This window comes from Pavona decussata, unplaced genomic scaffold, assembly GCF_977016875.1.
Source record: "Pavona decussata unplaced genomic scaffold, jaPavDecu1.1 SCAFFOLD_29, whole genome shotgun sequence".
Taxonomy (NCBI): Eukaryota; Metazoa; Cnidaria; class Anthozoa; order Scleractinia; family Agariciidae; genus Pavona; species Pavona decussata.
This window is the reverse complement of record NW_028145452.1, coordinates 657,223-674,516: the sequence shown is the minus strand read 5'-3', so window position 1 is coordinate 674,516 and position 17,294 is coordinate 657,223. Positions and strand designations below refer to the sequence as shown.

At 38.5% G+C, this 17,294-nt stretch overlaps 1 protein-coding gene across 2 annotated transcripts in view; it reads left to right on the top strand.

Annotated features, from left to right (window-relative positions):
• Positions 1-5,999: 5,999 nt before the first annotated feature.
• Positions 6,000-17,294, top strand: part of LOC146484800 (SPARC-related modular calcium-binding protein 2-like) — a 70,138-nt gene continuing 58,843 nt past the window's right edge. Inside the window, exons 1-2 of one of the 2 annotated variants that reach the window (XM_085104244.1) lie at positions 6,000-6,369; positions 16,873-17,012. The gene's annotated coding sequence lies outside the window, so the exon portion shown is untranslated. Of the gene's footprint in view, positions 6,370-13,842; positions 13,963-16,872; positions 17,013-17,294 lie in introns of those variants that run through there. The other variant, XM_085104245.1, reaches the window with a different exon arrangement.

Genomic DNA, 17,294 nt, shown 5'->3' with positions numbered 1-17,294 from the left:
TAACATATTTTAGGAAGTTTGCAACCTCGCCCCCAGCCTCTACTCTTCCCACGGACGGGAAGAAGAGAAACCCTGGAAGCGAGGAAGAAGAGTTTATCGCTTTTTGTTAATCGCTGCCCGAACAACACTTTCGTGACATCATCTACCAGAAGAAGACCTTCACAGGACCTTCACACCAAATAGGATTCGTTTACTCCGCGCAAGTACAAAATAAACTTCATCCGCATACTCACTTATCGTTGCTACCGAATTTGCTCCTCTGCTTCCTTGCTGCAATCTGCTCTTAATGATCTTCGAAAACTTTTGCTTCAAAATGATTACCCTCAGGGTACAATCACCTACAAAGTTAACGGTGTTCTTAACAAAAACGGAAACAAACCAAACAGCCATGTCTCCACGGTTCCTAAAAAAGATATCATTATCCTGTTACCTTATTTAGGTCTTCAGGGCAACCAAATCTCTCAACTCCCGAAATCCTGTGTATATAAATTCTACTTTTTTGTCAACCTTAAAGGGCCCTAGTCAGCCACACCTTTGTTTTTGTTTATATGCGAGAGTTTGGCTATTATATTTTATTCGGAGCGTTTCGAAATGAACGAAATCACTGTGAAACTACTAAAGATAATGAAGCAGACTTTCAGGAACAAAACTTACAGTAAAGAAATAAGATTTCACTTCACCATGCAATATCAATTTCGATGGCATCGAAAATGGCGGTGACTGACTAGGATCACTCGCAAATCTTTCTTTCCTTACAAGGACCGCTTGAATCGTTCTCAGCAATCTAGAATCATTTACAAAGCCCGGTTGGTGGGACTGCAATGATTTTTACATCGGAAAAACAAAGCGACGACTTCATGACAGGAAAACTGAACACTTCAAGGCCCTCGCTAAAAATGACGGCACGTCAGCCATTGCTGACCATGTCAAAACCACCGGACCCAATATCAAGTGGGATCATTTTAATATTTTAGCGTCGGGCAAAAGTGATTATCACTGTAAAATCAAAGAAACTTTGTTTTTCCAAGAACTAAAGTCAGCTTTTGATTCCAACGTCAGCAGTGAGAAGCTGATGCTTTATTAATTGGCTGTAGCTTTTACAGATTCATTGTTAAGATTGTTTTTCTTAATCTCGGTTCCAGACCCCTTATCACTGTTATTTATATATGCATAGTTGTAAAAAAAAAAACACTTTTAACGGTCACTTTAATTTTGAAAATGTATGTTGACCAGCATACGAAACGTCAAGTTATATAAAATACGTAAGTTTATTATGTTTATCACCGCTGTTTGTATTTTATTTCTGATCAAGCTACGATGGCCCGAGAACAAAAGTAGTCACTATCGTTTTTTATTACTTAACGTTTTCAGGAACCACACATTGCTTTTTAAACGGCAAAAGATGATTCGGATCAAACTTCATCATCAGTTGCTTGCAATTAATAAAATAAGTTAGTATGCGACAATTGAAAAGCTTACAAACTACGACGAACACTAGTATAAGTAATGTTTACGGCATAAAATTGAAGAAAAATGTGAAAAGAATGCAAAAGAGAGTCTCGTGATTTCTCTATTCCTCAGTTGTTTTTTGTGCGAAGGAAGGAAACTGTGTGCATTGAAAATATGAATGGGATTGCTGGATACTCAGAATGAAGCATTAACAGCTGAGGAATAGAAAAATCGCGAGACAAACGTTCCCGTATTGACGCCACGAACCTACTATCCCCAGTTTCTGTCTTGCGCGTTATTGTACCTAACCGGACGTGAGATTTGACACATACGCCTCAAACGCGGGGAAGAAAAATTGGTAAGAAATTTTTTTTTTCGATTTCAATATGTGAACGACAAGCAAATAAAAAAAAATTAATGCCTCTAACTTTTTTGTTTTTTTTCCGAAATTTTCTAGGGGTGACTGGGTCAAACCCTGCTTTTAATCGCTTGCGCTTTTCAAAACATTTACAGAGGCCATATGTCTATTTAAGGCGTATCTGTGTGTAGATGATGTCTAGTCTCTTTGCAATTCAAATTCCTTCACATTTATCAGTAGAACATTCCTAACATAATCGTATAAGTCTGTTTCTTGTTTGCTTTTATATGGCGTGCGATGATTGTGCGGGATAAGATTCGTGACTACAATGAAGACCCTGTAAGCATGTGTAAACGTTCTATAATGTTAGCACAAACACCTCGTTCTAATTAAACAATTTCCTTTTAATTAAGTATTGTTTACTGTGTTTTTAGTCACGTAGGTTACTGTTCGTTCACTCAGTGCGGTGGTCTCAAAATGTTCTTTCCTTTAAGCGCCCTGAAACGAGCAATTGTTTTTCAAACGTTTCAGCGCTAGCCGGCTCAACATACCTTCCTTTTAAAGGAAAAGAGAAAAATACAAAACGCTCGTTAATTCCTAATCTGTTGGCGCTGTTTCAGTAAATTTGTTTCTATAAGCCGTGTGAACTTTGTTATTAATATTTGTGGGAACGGAAGACGAAACCACAAAAAACCCCGTCGTTTGCGTACCGCCATTAAGATCGATTGTCATTTAACCATTTGAGGACACATACCTTTAATCTTAGTATTCTTTTGGCGGTCGACAGCATTTTAATTGTTTTCCTTTGATCATCGGCAAACATTTCCAGGTGATTTGCAGCTGTTTCATGCCCTACTGTGATAGGTTGTCTGTCCTTTGAGTCAAGTTTCCGTACAGTGGAGAATTTCCGTGCCGTAGCAAGCTGGTTCAACTAGGAATTTCTTAGTCTTTTTGGAAAGCATTCTTTTAATACACACGAATGTTGTGTGAATAGCCTTATGTCAATGTTATGTTTAGGGAAATCGGAATATAAGTTACTTATGTTTAATAAGCTGTTCTCCTTGTGTGTAGTACAGGTTTTTTTCTTAATCTCTCTCTCTCTTTTTTTTTTTTTTTTTTTTTGAGGGTCTAAAATTAATAACACCAAGCACTGTTTTTCTCAACGAAAGCCCATAACACTAAGATGTGTTCATATACGTGCTTGCCAGAATGCGCTTTCTTTTTTTTTTTCAAATTAGTGGGTGAGGAAAGTTTGATTTACGGAAGTCGGCGTTTTCATTTACGCCTCCAAAGCTATCAGGAAATCTAGCGTTGTACAAAGCCGCTCCACCCTTGGGCCATGCATTTAATGAGAAAGTTATGGATCGACTCACGCTTTTGATTTAAGTATCGTAATCTAGCCGTGCCAGTTTCCCATACTGATTGTCCCAGGAGAGTGTTGATTTGTCAACGCACGAAATCTGCTGTACAACCGGTCACAGGAATTTTGTGGGAAAGCTGGATCAGGTGTGCGTTTCTCAAAGATCCCGGGCCCGAACATTAAAGTAATTTTCTTATCCATCTTCTACAGATTGCCGGTTGTTTTTCGTACAAATTAATTAACTCTATGTGTTTCTTAATCTTGGAAAAACTTAAAATGTTTTTGCTTTCAAAATTATCAAAAATTGAGCTTTTGGCAATGAACTTTGTAAATGTAAAATAGTTTTGGGGGTCCGAAATCTTTTCGGTCGTGCCTTTAAAAAACCCTGGTACAGATTAAGAGGTATCCTCGCCCTTTTCTACTGCTTCAATGTTGTTGCAATAACATAGCACTTTTACGCCTGGCGATTTAGTACTCTAGTAAGAATTGGTCTTACAACCACAACCTGTTATTTTGCCAACTCGCCCGTGATATGCATTCCGGCTGATCGTCGTCTTCCACCTTACTTCCAAACTTTGTTTCCTTTGTTAAGTTGGTCGACACGTTACATCTATAATTGCGCGGTTTAACAACTATTATCGGCGGTGTAAACGGTTTCCTGTTGAGCTTATTTCTTATCTTCGCGGCGAAAATCAGTCGAGGTGACTCAAGCCATTACTGGTTAATTATGGTAATAGGACTGAGTGGAGTCTGTTCCGGTCTGTTATCATACCACTGATAAAAAAGAGGTCGAACGAACGCGTAGCGGGAGTCTAATTTGTTTAATCACTCGTAATATTACAGACCGAATCGGACGACACGAAGTCCGTTCTTGCTGCGAATTAATCATAGCCATTACAATTTCTGAGAACAAATGGTTGTAACCAAAAAATACGGTGGGACATGGGGGAGATTGAACTTGTAGATTAACAGTTTAATTAATCGAAACCATTACAGTGTAATTTCAGAGAACAAAGCTCATTAATTGAAAGCTTAACCATGATTTTTTAAGGAAAAAAGTTGCAGAAACTTTTGGTGAAGAAATCCTCAATTTTGACAAAGAAAAGCTTATGAGTTACTGTGCAAAAGAAACTGTAACTGATCATATTTGTGATTGGTGGATTTAGAGCAGCCGGTTTCTAATGTGAATGGCTCGTAGACCCGTCCGATTACACTATTCGATTACAATCAACTGTCAGATTACTGCTTTGCGGGCGGGGAAAACTAGTGCCAGCCTCGTTCCCAGGGGTTTTTCCGTTGTAAATTGGAAACGAGGTTGCGGTGTTCTTATTAAAGAGGAGGGCTTTCTAAATGTGCGTTCAGCCAATCAGGAGCAAGTTCAGTAAAAACCAGTGATAAACTGTGTTTGCAAGGGCCACCGTGACAAAAAAAAAATACCGGATCCTGTAGTGAAGGATCTAATTAGCAAAAAAATTGTAAAGCAAATAATCTAAAAAAAGAGCAAGGCTGATTTCACGGTCAGGGAAGTATATTTTCTAATATTTCGAAAGGCACGGCCTTTCTTCTTCAGGGTATGCAGGAGCAAGTATTTTCGCCGCTCGACCAATCAGGAGTGAGTAATTTTGCCCTCGGTGAAAGGAAAATTAAGAAAAAATGCCCCCTGTTTCGACCAATCAGCATTCAGTAATTTTGCCCTCTATGTTATAAACTGAAAAATAACACATGGTTGGGTATCACAAATTCTATTTTCATTTTTGCCTTTAATACTTTTAGGCACATTGAGGACCCAAAATAATTTTAGTTGAGTAAAATTTTGTTCATTGCAAGAAAAATGTATTTCATTGGAATGAAAGGGGATCAAGATCTAAGTTATGTCAAATGCAACATTGGTAGAAATGTTTAGACTCCAATTTTAAAAGTGTTGTGTTTTCATTTGTTCCGTTTTCAGAAGACTTTTTTAAGTTTCGCCTATTTTCTAAAATGACTTTCTTATGGTGACAGTAATTCCACATTTAACAGAAAAAGATATTTTCAGTACAACGAGCGCACTACTAGCTGATATTTAATTTGTCAGCGATTTTTTTTGTGCTGGCTGGGAATGTTTTGACATAATAATAAATGTATGTTTGCGCTAAGGTCATTTTCCTTTTTAAGGAGAGATTCTACCTAAATTTGAATGAAATTTGAAGAGGTTTTAAGACTGAAGGGATAGAAGAAAGAAAATGATTTTTGGAACACTAACAGACAATTGATACCCACGCAAGAGCACCCCAGGTTGCTAGTGGACTAACTTGGTGTCCATCTATTAACTAAAAATTCTAATTTTAAAACTTCACTTAATCTTCAATATTTCTTATTTCTCTTAATTTTACCAATCCTTCAAGAAAAACAATCTCCTCCCAAATATACCAAAAAATTCACAAAATGCACCACAACACGGATTCACTGGATGAGTGTAGAGTTTTTGGATTGCTTGAAACCTGAACGAGATATTTCCATTAAAGCCATTTCAAGTGGCGGAAAAATGGCGTTTAGGTAAAGTCCCCCCTTAAGAGACTTTTCCTTTGCGGTAGTTTACTTAAATGCTTTTATAACGATTTGCAAATTTAAAAGAATTTCCAGTGTTTTTCCAAAGTTTCACAAAAAACAAACAGCAGTTGCTGGCCTAGTATCTCTTGGGGGATGGGGGAGGGGGAAGGGGGTTCTTCAACTCCTCTTTTTCTCAGGCTTTGGTTGAACCTCGTTCTCAGGCCAAGGTCTTCTTCCCAAGTTTTCCCGCCAAAACTGGCAGCCGCCAGCCGACGAACGTCAAACCGCGCGAAACGGATCTTCGCATCTTTCCAACTCTTGCCAACTCTACGGTGGAAAACTGAAATACTTTAAGCTTATATTTTCGCTTGCTAGAAAGCAGAAAATGGTTCGTGAAAGCGAATATTTATCATTTTGCTTTAAAACAAGGCTTACGACAAGGTTCCGGCAGTGGGAAGTCATTTCTGCAGGCGGCGCCTATGGTCTTGACATGTATAACCATCTTAGACGCTTGAACGAACGGAGAAGGCAGAAGAAAAGCTTTGCACCAGATGTCCAAGATGGGCCAAAAGATGAAGAAACTGAATTTCAAATGGTTTTGTTCTCTGTCAAACCTCTACCTTGGCAGACTTGCCTGTACAGAAGAGATTCAGTTGAAAAAGTACGAGAAAAGGTTAGTAAACAGCATAATTGCTTATAAGCTTAGGTAATTGTATTAATTAAGCTTTAAATTAATTTAGACTTGGCTCCAGCTAAAACATTTAAAACAAGCTTCGAATTCGTCGATGGTAACACAAAGGGATTAACTTTAGAAAAAAAAAGTTAAGCTTCTGTTGAGTCTGGCTGGAAAATAATTTTCAAAAAAAGTAAAGGAGAGATTTTTTTATATATATACCCACTAACCTTATTAGTTTGGCTCACGCTTAAGACATATACAAAATATTGCATAAGAGCTTCTGTCGAAGTCAGGATGAAATATTTTTAACATGGACGACCATCATCTTAAACAGCTGCGAAAAGAAAGCCCGAAAACTCGAGACTCAGACTCGAACGTACGGGATTTAAAGCCATCTTCAGTGTTCTACCAACCATGCAAAACATCAACCAGTTCGAAATATAGTGAATGTACAAAACAGAGCTTATGATAAAAGATTTAATACATGAAAGAGCATCGGAAGTTAATAAGTTCGTACCAACGAATTAACGAAAAATAGCCTTGCACTACAACTGACTATCAACCCAACTGGCGGAGAAGTCGAAGAAGTTATTGGATTTCTTATCTGGAAGAAATCTTAAGTAAAATGCTTAAGACTTTCAAAACCAGACTTTCATCTTCAGCTTAGCCCCAACAGTGAACCTTTTTGATTTTGTCGGTAAGCACCGTTTTAAACGTAGAGCAAAATTTTGTCGTACCTGAAAATCGAAAAAAATTAAGAAAAAGCGTGCGAGGGGAAGCGAAAGACGCGTTCTTTCGCTTCCCCTCGCGCGCTTTTTCTTTATTTTTTCGCGCGCTGTTTTTCGCGCTGCGCCCCAACTAACTGAACGCCTGGAAGAGGCTAATTTTCAATGCAAGGCCCCAACGCCGTGTAGCACAGCATGTTCTGTCATACTACACAGGTGACAGTAGCATTTCTTGGTTTTAAACGTGGCTTTACTGTCGTGCTGAACTCAGTTCGTAAACTTTGAAAAACCATTACTTCGTTATTAAACCGCGTAAAGTCTACATTACAAACGTGGTAAATTTGGCCATCTTGGATTTATTTGCACAACCGCTTGTCTGTTTTTTTTTTTTTTTCTTCTTTCCAAAGTGGACGTCTGAAAGCAACTGAAGTTGCGCTGTGTCGGTACAGTTGTGCTAAAGTCGAGCCAGATGAAATGGGCCTTAATCTCCCTCTAAATTTGCTCTGAATCTGTTCTTCGTTGGCTAATATAGATCCACTTTGTGTAACAAGGGTGACATATGATCATAATTAATTACTAATGAACTATAATTGCCCTCAAACGAGGTTACCTTGGACCGCACGTAAACATGTTTTGCAATATTCGCGTTCATAACATCGATCTATGCTGGTCAGGCGTTGCATCTGAGTGTGCAGTTACATACCGTAAGCCTTCTGTAAGGGTCCCCAGTCCATGCGGACCTCAGAGGCTTTGTAGACGGTCTGTATGGAGGTGCTGGCTTCTAAGACTTCTCAGCTATCAGCTAAAGTTTCGGCCATTTCTCAGCTATCAATTAATCATGCCGGATCTTGTCATGTGTTTAATCGAACAGGTCGAGTACCATCCAAAAATTTCTTTCGAGTGATTCCAATCTCTTTCGAGACTTAACGAACGTTTGCTTATGCTTAAATATAAATCTGCAATTCCACAGCGACAAACCGATGAGTGGTGCCGGATCACTTGTAGACCTGGATCAGCAAATTATTTCAAAAACAAAATACTGACGGCAGACTGATCCCAACGGCGGAGGTGACGAGCTTGATAGAATAAACAACAAAGAAATATATTTCTTTTAAAAATTTTTAAAACAAATATATTTCAGTTATTCTAGCCTTTGTTGTTTATTCTATCAAGCTTGTCACTTCCGCCGTTGGGATCAGTCTGCCGTCAGTACTTTGCTTATGCTTACTCGACTTCTGGAAACAACTTGTGAGGAGCCCCTAGTTTGCAACTTATTGAAAGGGGAAGGCATTAACTACATACAGCCGGTTATTGACAAGTTTAAATATTTTAAAGTAAAATTCACACTATTTAGCCATCTCAGCTAACATGTTTCTCAACGTCCCTAAGCTATCAATTAAAAAACCTCCACTTGTCAGCTGACCAGTAAACTTTTGGCCAATCAGTGTCAGCTATCAGTGAACTCCATTCAAACCCTTTTTGTAGTAATCACGCAACCCGCGCATCCCAACAGCCGCTGAACTGCTGTCGAACAGTGAAGTGAAGTCGGTCAAACTATCAAAGCTTGAGTCTCGTTGGACTAAAGGTTTTGTTAAATTGTGTTAGCCCTCAAGGCATGTAACAAATGCACCATTTAGAATAAGCCCCCCCCCCCCCACCCCCCGGAAAAATCTATGTGTGTGTTGGTTTCTGAGTTAGTCAGATTTGAACCTTGTTGGTAAGCAAGTCACAGATTCGATTGTTACAAAGCAGACATAGAGACAGACATCTGACATACGAAAGATCCTCTGTCTTGGCTTAAAATTTGTGGAAGATCGGCCTACGTCTGTGTGGTCATTCTCCGACAATATGTCTTCTCGCATCTTATGTTTTCAATTTTGCGATTATATTCTCCAGTTTCAAAGGCGGCAAACACGGCTAATGAAAGAACAGACAAAATAAGTTACAATTCCAAAAACTATTTATAGTTTATATATATTTTAATTCTTTAAAAGATCAAATTCTTTATTTTGTTTTTGTACTTTTGGCCATAGTTAATTGAGGGACTGGTTAGGGACCGTTCATTTTTTATGAGCATGGGGGGGCTGGTGGGATTTAGGGGAGGGGGGGGGGGCCACGAGAAAAAAAATGACACTAAAGGGGGGGGGCTACCAAAACAAATTTAGTGAAAGAGGGGGGGGGGGGGTCACCAGCAATAATTGGCTAGTAGGGGAAATTGAAAGTGGCTCAACACAGAAACAGATGAAGAAATTGAATACTATTTCAATTTTATTTAATGCGATTTTCCTAACCACTTTTGTTTTACATAATAAGGTCGAAATCTGCATTTTATATTAACAACAACTGAGGCAATGAAGCATATCTGTTGCATGGAAAAGTAATAATGAATATATAAAACTGAAGTAGACACCTATGTTTGTACAAGTTCAAATTAATATAAAAACGTAACAGTCTCACTATTGAATAATCCGTGGGGGAGTAGTTTTCTACAAAGTGGTTGTACTCAGAACTATATCAATAGATTGATTAATGTTCTGTTTAATAGTACTCACTTTTATAAAGACTGTTGATTAGTAAATTATTTGAACCCAGGAGTATCACTAGACTCAGTAGTATGCCTAGTGTGAACATCCAGATTAGTTTTAATAATGGAACTGTTGTTGGTGACTTTAGTTGACGGTAAATCTGAGCCGTAGGCAATCTTCAGAAAAGCTTGTAACTGTCATTTTTAATAGCAGTACTTTAATACCCAGGCGCGTAGGAGGGGAGGTTCGAGGGGTTCAAACGAACCCCCTTTACAGATCAGTAATGGCGGAAGAAAAAGCACAATGAGGAGGTTGAACAACTACATGAGGTGTACCATGCGAGAGAGTAGAATGTCCACCCTGGTTCTAATGCATATCAAATATGATATGCCTGTCAATCTTGACGAGATAGTCAATTTTGTTCGAAGGCCTACACCCGAGAATAATGCAGTTTACCAGCTTGGTGTATGACTATCAGCAGATCGAATAGCTATCAGAACTCGACAGGGTGCGGAATGTACATTGAACTTTCTTGTTTAAGTTGAAACAATTGTGCCGTAGAAATGATGTATATAGCTCAAAAAGCATCTGTAAAACAAATTTGTGATTTGCCTAAAATGGGTCTCAAAATGCAGGAAATGAGGTTTCTGGGAACCTAGATTTTCAAAAATTTCCGGGGGAGCATGCCCACGGACCCCCCTAGTAAGAGCGCCTCCGGCGCTCAGAAACATTTGGGGCTCAACGAACACCCCTATCTAACCCTTACCTACGCACCTGATATCTCTGTGTCCGTAGGTGTATTAATTGTTTCTACTCGAAGGGGAGTAATTTCACGTTAAACATTTGCTTGATTAATTTTTATAGTTCATTTGAGAATCTAAATGGAAATTTAGGGTTTGCCGTTGCCGTAAACGTGTTGCTATCTATAAAACGTTTTTTTAAACAAGAGAAATCTTTACCTAAGCAGAGAACGGTAACTTTTTAATAGTACTGTAAAGAAATCACAGTAACAATTACGTTTATCTTTGATATAAACAGTACATAAGCGTTTTGTTAAAGTTAGGAGTATGATTTGTTTCTGGTTGGGCGCGAGGGGAGGGGGGGGGGGGGTCATCAGAAAAAATAGTTACTGCTTGGGGGGGGCCATGTGGAAAAAAATTGCATGCTAGGGGGGGGGGGTCATACAGTTTCGTAGTGGCAATTAACCAAATCCCACCAGCCCCCCCATGCTCATAAAAAATGAACGGTCCCTTAGGAAACCTTGCCATGAAAACAATGGTGCTGCAATTTATGTTGGAAGGGCCGCGACCCTGCACAATCCTTTGTTTTAACGTTCACACTGCTGTTGAATATCTTAACAAAAACGTTTCGATTGGTCAGTTGCTCCAACACATTCCCAATTCTATTGTTGTTTGTACAGGGTCAAGGCTAAAAAGGCAAACAAAAACATATAACAAAGAAGTTTGTCAGGTTTCATAACCATTGCCTTTAATTAACTATGTTTTGGCAAAGGCACAGTACGTTGATTCATTGAAAACTTGTCAAATAAGGAGTTGAGTGACACAAGGTCAAGGATGACACGAAGACTTTGAATCAGTTCCGTAAGAAAGACCTTTATGACCGTGACCCCAACAGCAGAAATGAAACGAGATCGAAAGAAGCTGAACGGTTCTTATGCCGGTTTAGAAAAATTGTCTCGATATTGAAAATATTGATGGTTAAAAATTTGACCCATTATCTGATTTGATTGGGGTGGTCGTGTTAACGAGGTAATGGCTATTTTAGCCTTTGTTTCGGGCTCAATAGCCCTTAAAACGAGGTGGGCGTATATATTGTTCTTATAAAATAATACAAGGGACATCATGTCTTTTAGTCGCTATTGCGCCCACAGAAATTCGTTTTCCCCTAACTGTTCATTTTTTTTATTAAACCCGTGAAAGCTAGTTTTTGACTTTGCTTTGGAAACACTCACCTTCAGGTTGACTTTTTCCGAGCTCTTTTTTGACCACTGAAAAATTTGCTGGAATTTAGAAAACAAGTACGCTTGAGTCATGCTTGTTTGAAAGTGCAACGCAGGTTTTTTTTTGTTTTTTGTCCAAAGTAGCCAATATAAAAATACAAGGTGTATAGTCTTCTTTTCTCCTCTTCTCTCTCCTCTTTCTCCTATGATATCAGTTTGGAACTTTCTCGGGGCCAAAAAAACGCCCGCGTGATTCGGAGTCGTTTCACGAAAAAGCCTGACCCACGATTTTGTCGCCAGGATTCTTAAACAAAAATCCCACTAGAAATATCGTTAAATCCGTTGAAGCTTTCTTTTCGCAACTGCTTAAGTTGCGCATACAACTGCGATGATCATTCACTTATTCAATCTTTCTTCCGCAATTTAAATGTATGAATTTTCATATATTCACTTTCAAATTTATTTCTGTAGGAACACGCGGGAAAGGTTCACTTTATTTTTTTTTTAATCTCAAATAAGGTGAAAAAAGTTGTGTGGGCATGCCGAAACTTAGCTAGAACAAAACTAACAAAAATGCTCTCTGACGTAAAGCGCAAAATATTAATAAGTTGAGGTTTAATGAAAATGCATGTCTAGACAACGTCATTAGAAGTGATTTCCCCAAGGACCTTATTGCAATAATAATGATGACTAAATTGATAAAATTAAAGGAAATGCATCATGTCGATTTTTCTGGCTCTTAAGTACTAATTAAGGGCATTGTCCAACTGAAAAGAATAATATCACAAATTGAACATAAATTTTTTAAGTTCAATATATGCTTTGTGGATGCATGGTAAATAAAACACTTACTTGGCTACCTGAAGTAAGAGTTTTGAAAGCAGTTGCGAGAGCACTGTGTTTCAAAAGGATATACTGATCGTACTGCATGAAACCTACTGAAGCCTTAGCCAAAAGCACACTCGCGGACCAGAAAATTCACCTGTGCATTGTCATTCTGGTAAGTAATGCTTAAAAAAAAAAAAAAAAACATCTCGATGCTGGTCAATGGCAAATGACCATAGACCAAGACAACTTTAGGCAATATTTTAGAAGCAAATCTATAGTTAACTGACAAATAGTTGATTGCGACACCGGTCGGGATTCGACCAAGGCAAATGTGTACAGCATATAACAAAATACAGGTAGCTTAATCAAATAACCATGCTCCGTATTGAAAATAAAAAGAGCACTGAAATTTTCCTGTTCAGGTGTTTATTGCTATAAATACTGATGTTATTGCTCATTAGTACTCAGCACTTTGAAACAAACAATACGATTAAGCACTTTCTCATTATTCAGTCGATGTAAGGAAGCTGGCAGATCTGGTTTGACGAACAAAACGCCAATTCACTGCGTCCGATAACCGATTTTGCCTGATTGTTCGAGAATGCCGTCAACTCCTTTCTAGAATCGTCAGAATGTGTTTTGTCACAACAGAGCTCGAAACAGGATACAATTATCAACTTCCTTTTTTAAACACTGTAAATGAAACAGCACTACATTGAAGTCCCGCTGTGGTGAACAGATGGTCCTTAAACCGGGAATTGATGCAACCTCGTAGGTATGTTCAGTAAAAAACATGTGTTGTAAAAAACGTGAGTTTCTTTAATATGTTTTATCTAATTACAAACTGAATAACTAATTAAATAATTAATATTGAATCGTCGGATAGTACGATGTGGATTCGAAGTGTTGTGAGCCATCCTCGAGGACCTGAAAAAGACTTAAAACTCCTAATGCGTAGTGACACGTACGCAGCATGAAACTTAAACGTGGAGATATTGGCGGGCCATTAGGGATTAAAGCTGTATTTTCTATTGATAGCTCTATTGCTTAAAAAAACTACAACCTTCCTTTAGTTCCAAACCACATTCACCCCGCCTAGGAGAACCGGTTTTAAATTTCAGTTGAACGTCACGGAGTAAATTATAAAATCACCTTAAATTTAAAAACGCTAAAATCAATCAACTATTGTTTAATACCACAAAAGTCACAGTTAGCTTTTCGATTTCCTTTCCTTCCTTGTTAACGACTGAAAATACGTCATCAAAATTTGCTTTCAGTTGCTCTTTGGAGGAAACTAATGTCTTTTTAATTGTTTAATTTAATTAAAGACATTTCTCATTCTTCACATTAACCTCTGTTCAGTCAAAACGGTTTTATAAATTGCTCGGTGTGTTGACCACTCAGTCAGTAACGACCACACTGGCACCGCAACTAACGTAACCTTGACTCTTCACGCACGTATGTGATGTTAAAAATTTGAAGTTTTACACAAACAAGATACAAATAACCCTACACCAAAGGAGTATAGAGTTAAACTGTGACAAGACACAAGGTCAGTTTTTAATAATTGAATCTTTCCATGTTTGATTGTGAGTGTCTTATCACGCAATTAGCAACCGCAGCGGACGATAGATAGATAGAGCCCGTAATTTGTTTCCTATTCATTCTGTTTGAAAAATAGTTACCGACACTTTTAACTGTTGACGTTGCATCTATAAAAGCGAGTAACACATTGCACTCAGAGGTTTTTTTGACCAAAGTACCGAGGCTCTCAAGATAAAAGCTCTCTCAAGTGCTTGGTATGTCTTCTTAAGCTTTTCTGGAATACGATGCAGTTAAACTATAAATCAGTTTGTGTGGCTTTGTGGTTGGGACAAAACTTGTATATATAAATATTGAGCCCCATAAGAAGAGTGCACATTAAGCCTTTTACGAAAAGCTTCAGGCAACCACTCTTAACTGTACGAAATATTCAGTTTAATGGGACCTGCCCAAGCAAGGCGTCAAAGAGTGGTCGTGGGGGGAGGGGGGGGGGGTTACTCCACGGAATTTTTGGTGGCAGTGTGAGGCTCGGTTCTCCAAACCCTTACCGGTATCCTTTTTCAAACGTGGTCTCTACAATTCATACCCATTTTCAGACCTGGTTTCTAGAATCCATAACTATTTTCAGACTTTTAGTACAAAATAGTTAAAATCTATACCTTATTTCAGACCAAAAGGCTCAAAAACCATACCCTGTTTAGTGTCGCACATACCTCCCTCGGGGGAGGGGGAGGGGAACGGCGTTCACCACGCAATAGAACGTTTACTTTTGATATTCACTTAACGGTATTGATGTGTTATGCCAACCCTCTGTATAAATATCACCAATCAGTCCGTGAAGGCATCGTGTCGGATACAAATATTCACTCGTAGTTAGGGAAAAAACAAAAACGATCATTACATCTCTGCACTCTGTTCTCAGCAACTTGACAGCTTAGTGACACTTTGGCACAATTTATTCCACGAATCACGAGTTGTTTCGAGTTTTGTTTGTTACGACTTTGCGACTGTAACTTTATAACAGGTAATTGAGTTAATGTGACACATCTCTCTTTGTTCGACCACTTGCAATTTGCAGAGAGGAAGGGCTGTTTATAATATTGGCGCTAATATCTACTGGTAACGATTTGTGAAAACGTGCGGTACTTCAGTCTCAAACCACACTGCAATTAGCTTTATTTACTAACATCAATTAGCTGATTTACATTGGAGTCAATGGACATAGCTCTCGGCCGCACAGGTTTGTTGACAATTCCGTGTGAGTTCCTTTCAGTCGCATTTGACTACTTTTCACTTGTAGATCAAACTTCTTTTCTGCTGCGCTGTTAAAACTAAACTTGTCGTAGCACGCGCTAATAAGCTACTTAGCGCTTCCAATTCTACGTGACTCTTCCGGCCATTTTACAAACAGTAAAATAGGACTGAACCGAAACCAAACAATGCAGTGGAATCTCTTAGGACAAGAGCAGGTTGGGTTTCAGTTTTTCATTAAGGTATTTGCACGTGGAAAGAAATAAAAAACTTCCATTCAAAGTACACAATAATGTGAAGTGGCCTTTGTGCGCAATTTTTTTTTCGGCATTTTTCGGCGTTTTAGTTCAATCTATAACACTCTAATCTGTAATCGTTTAAACACATTATTGTATTTTCCGTTGGCTTAAGTTTCGTATTTTTCTTGTACTTTTATACATATCTTCGCATCATATGTTTCACCAACCCCCGCAGCAGGTACGCAAAGACTTTCAAATGTGCGCCAAAATGTCTTGCAATCGGATGCTCGCGGTGGGACGCTTGTTATAAGCTTATGTTCGACGCCAGGAATATAGACTATATCTACAAGGAGTGATTATATAATAATCCGATACCTAACACACTCCGAACCTAATTTTGCTTCTGTACTAGCTCTGGAAAAAGTATTCACTCTGCCGACTCGGCGTTGTGGTAGTGGTACTCAACTTCATCGCCATAAAAAGTACAAACCGGGAATGATAGCGGTCAAGCGTTCTCGACGAACATTCTAATATTAATCGAGGCTCGCAAAAATGATTCATCATTAAAACTTGTCAACAGAGTTTGCTGTTAGCGGATTAAACAGTGTTATTATAGTTCGTCATTTGGGAGCCTAGCTAAGCCCAGTTGAAAATAGGGCGGAAACAGCGCCACAAAACTAACATGAAACTAAAAACGTACCCTACAATATAAACACGATGCTTAGCCTTAACGCCTTAGCGCCCGAGAAAATCTGTTGTTTTAATCTTGTCTAATACGACTTCATTGATGTTCGGGTCTCACCCGCATAGTTAACCAATATTCCTCATGCAAACATCATTTTGAGAAGTTTAAATTAGTTTTCAAAATGAAAGAAGATAGCTGAAACTGCATTAAAATTAGCCTTGTTTTTAAACTCGACCGCTGAAGCACTCAAAGAAGTGTAAGAATTAAAATCACGATGTACTTAAACAGTAGCTGTAATTGTTCAATCCGACCCATTAAACACTTGGTCTGATGTAATATTCCTTGGAATAAAAGGCAGTTATGTCGTAAATCAATCCGGCCTTTCTTTAAGTGCTTGCATATGAGACTCAAAGGCGCTTATCTTTTCCCGTTGAGAATAGCCCCTCTCAAGACTGCCAAATAATACGATGCTAAATGCCGCTTAAAGTACTGTTTCGGTCCCAATCAGTCGAAGAATCTTAAAAAGAAATCAAGAGTAGTTTGGAACAAAGAGAAGACCATAAAAAGGTTAATTGTTTTTTAACCTTTATTTCCGTTTATTGTTAAAATGAAACTTAAACCGAGGGTATGCGAAATAGAAAATTTAAGAAATGTGTTTTCCTCTCAAAACTTAGTTCTCGCGGGGGGCTGTGGTTCACTCAGGAGTTGACCTTTGTTGACTACATCCTGTAAATCTTCTTTTTAGCCCAAGAAAATTCCAGAAGCGGACTAGCACTTGAAACAGGGTCAGTTTGGAGGCTATCGGCTACGTTCAACTAGCATTCGAGACTGCGAAGTTGCCGAGTGAGTTCCACTTCGAGTCATTACTCAAGGTTACTTTGAAAGGTAAACTTCAAAGCTAGTTCATAACACTTAAAACTTTACTTTTTCCGCCTGTTTTGGCACGCAACGCAGTGAGTCAGCGCTGAGTAAGTTCCTAGGATGTAAGCTTTAGAAAATTAAACAAGATAAAATAAACTGAGACAATGCTTCTAGGTTAAGCCGTGGGGTTTTGAATACATGAGCTGTAAAATTAAAATAAAAAACCGTGGATTAGTCAGCATTGAAAAAATATTTTGCCAACTTATCTTATCAAATACACCTTTGGGGCGCGAAGGAAAGCGTTGA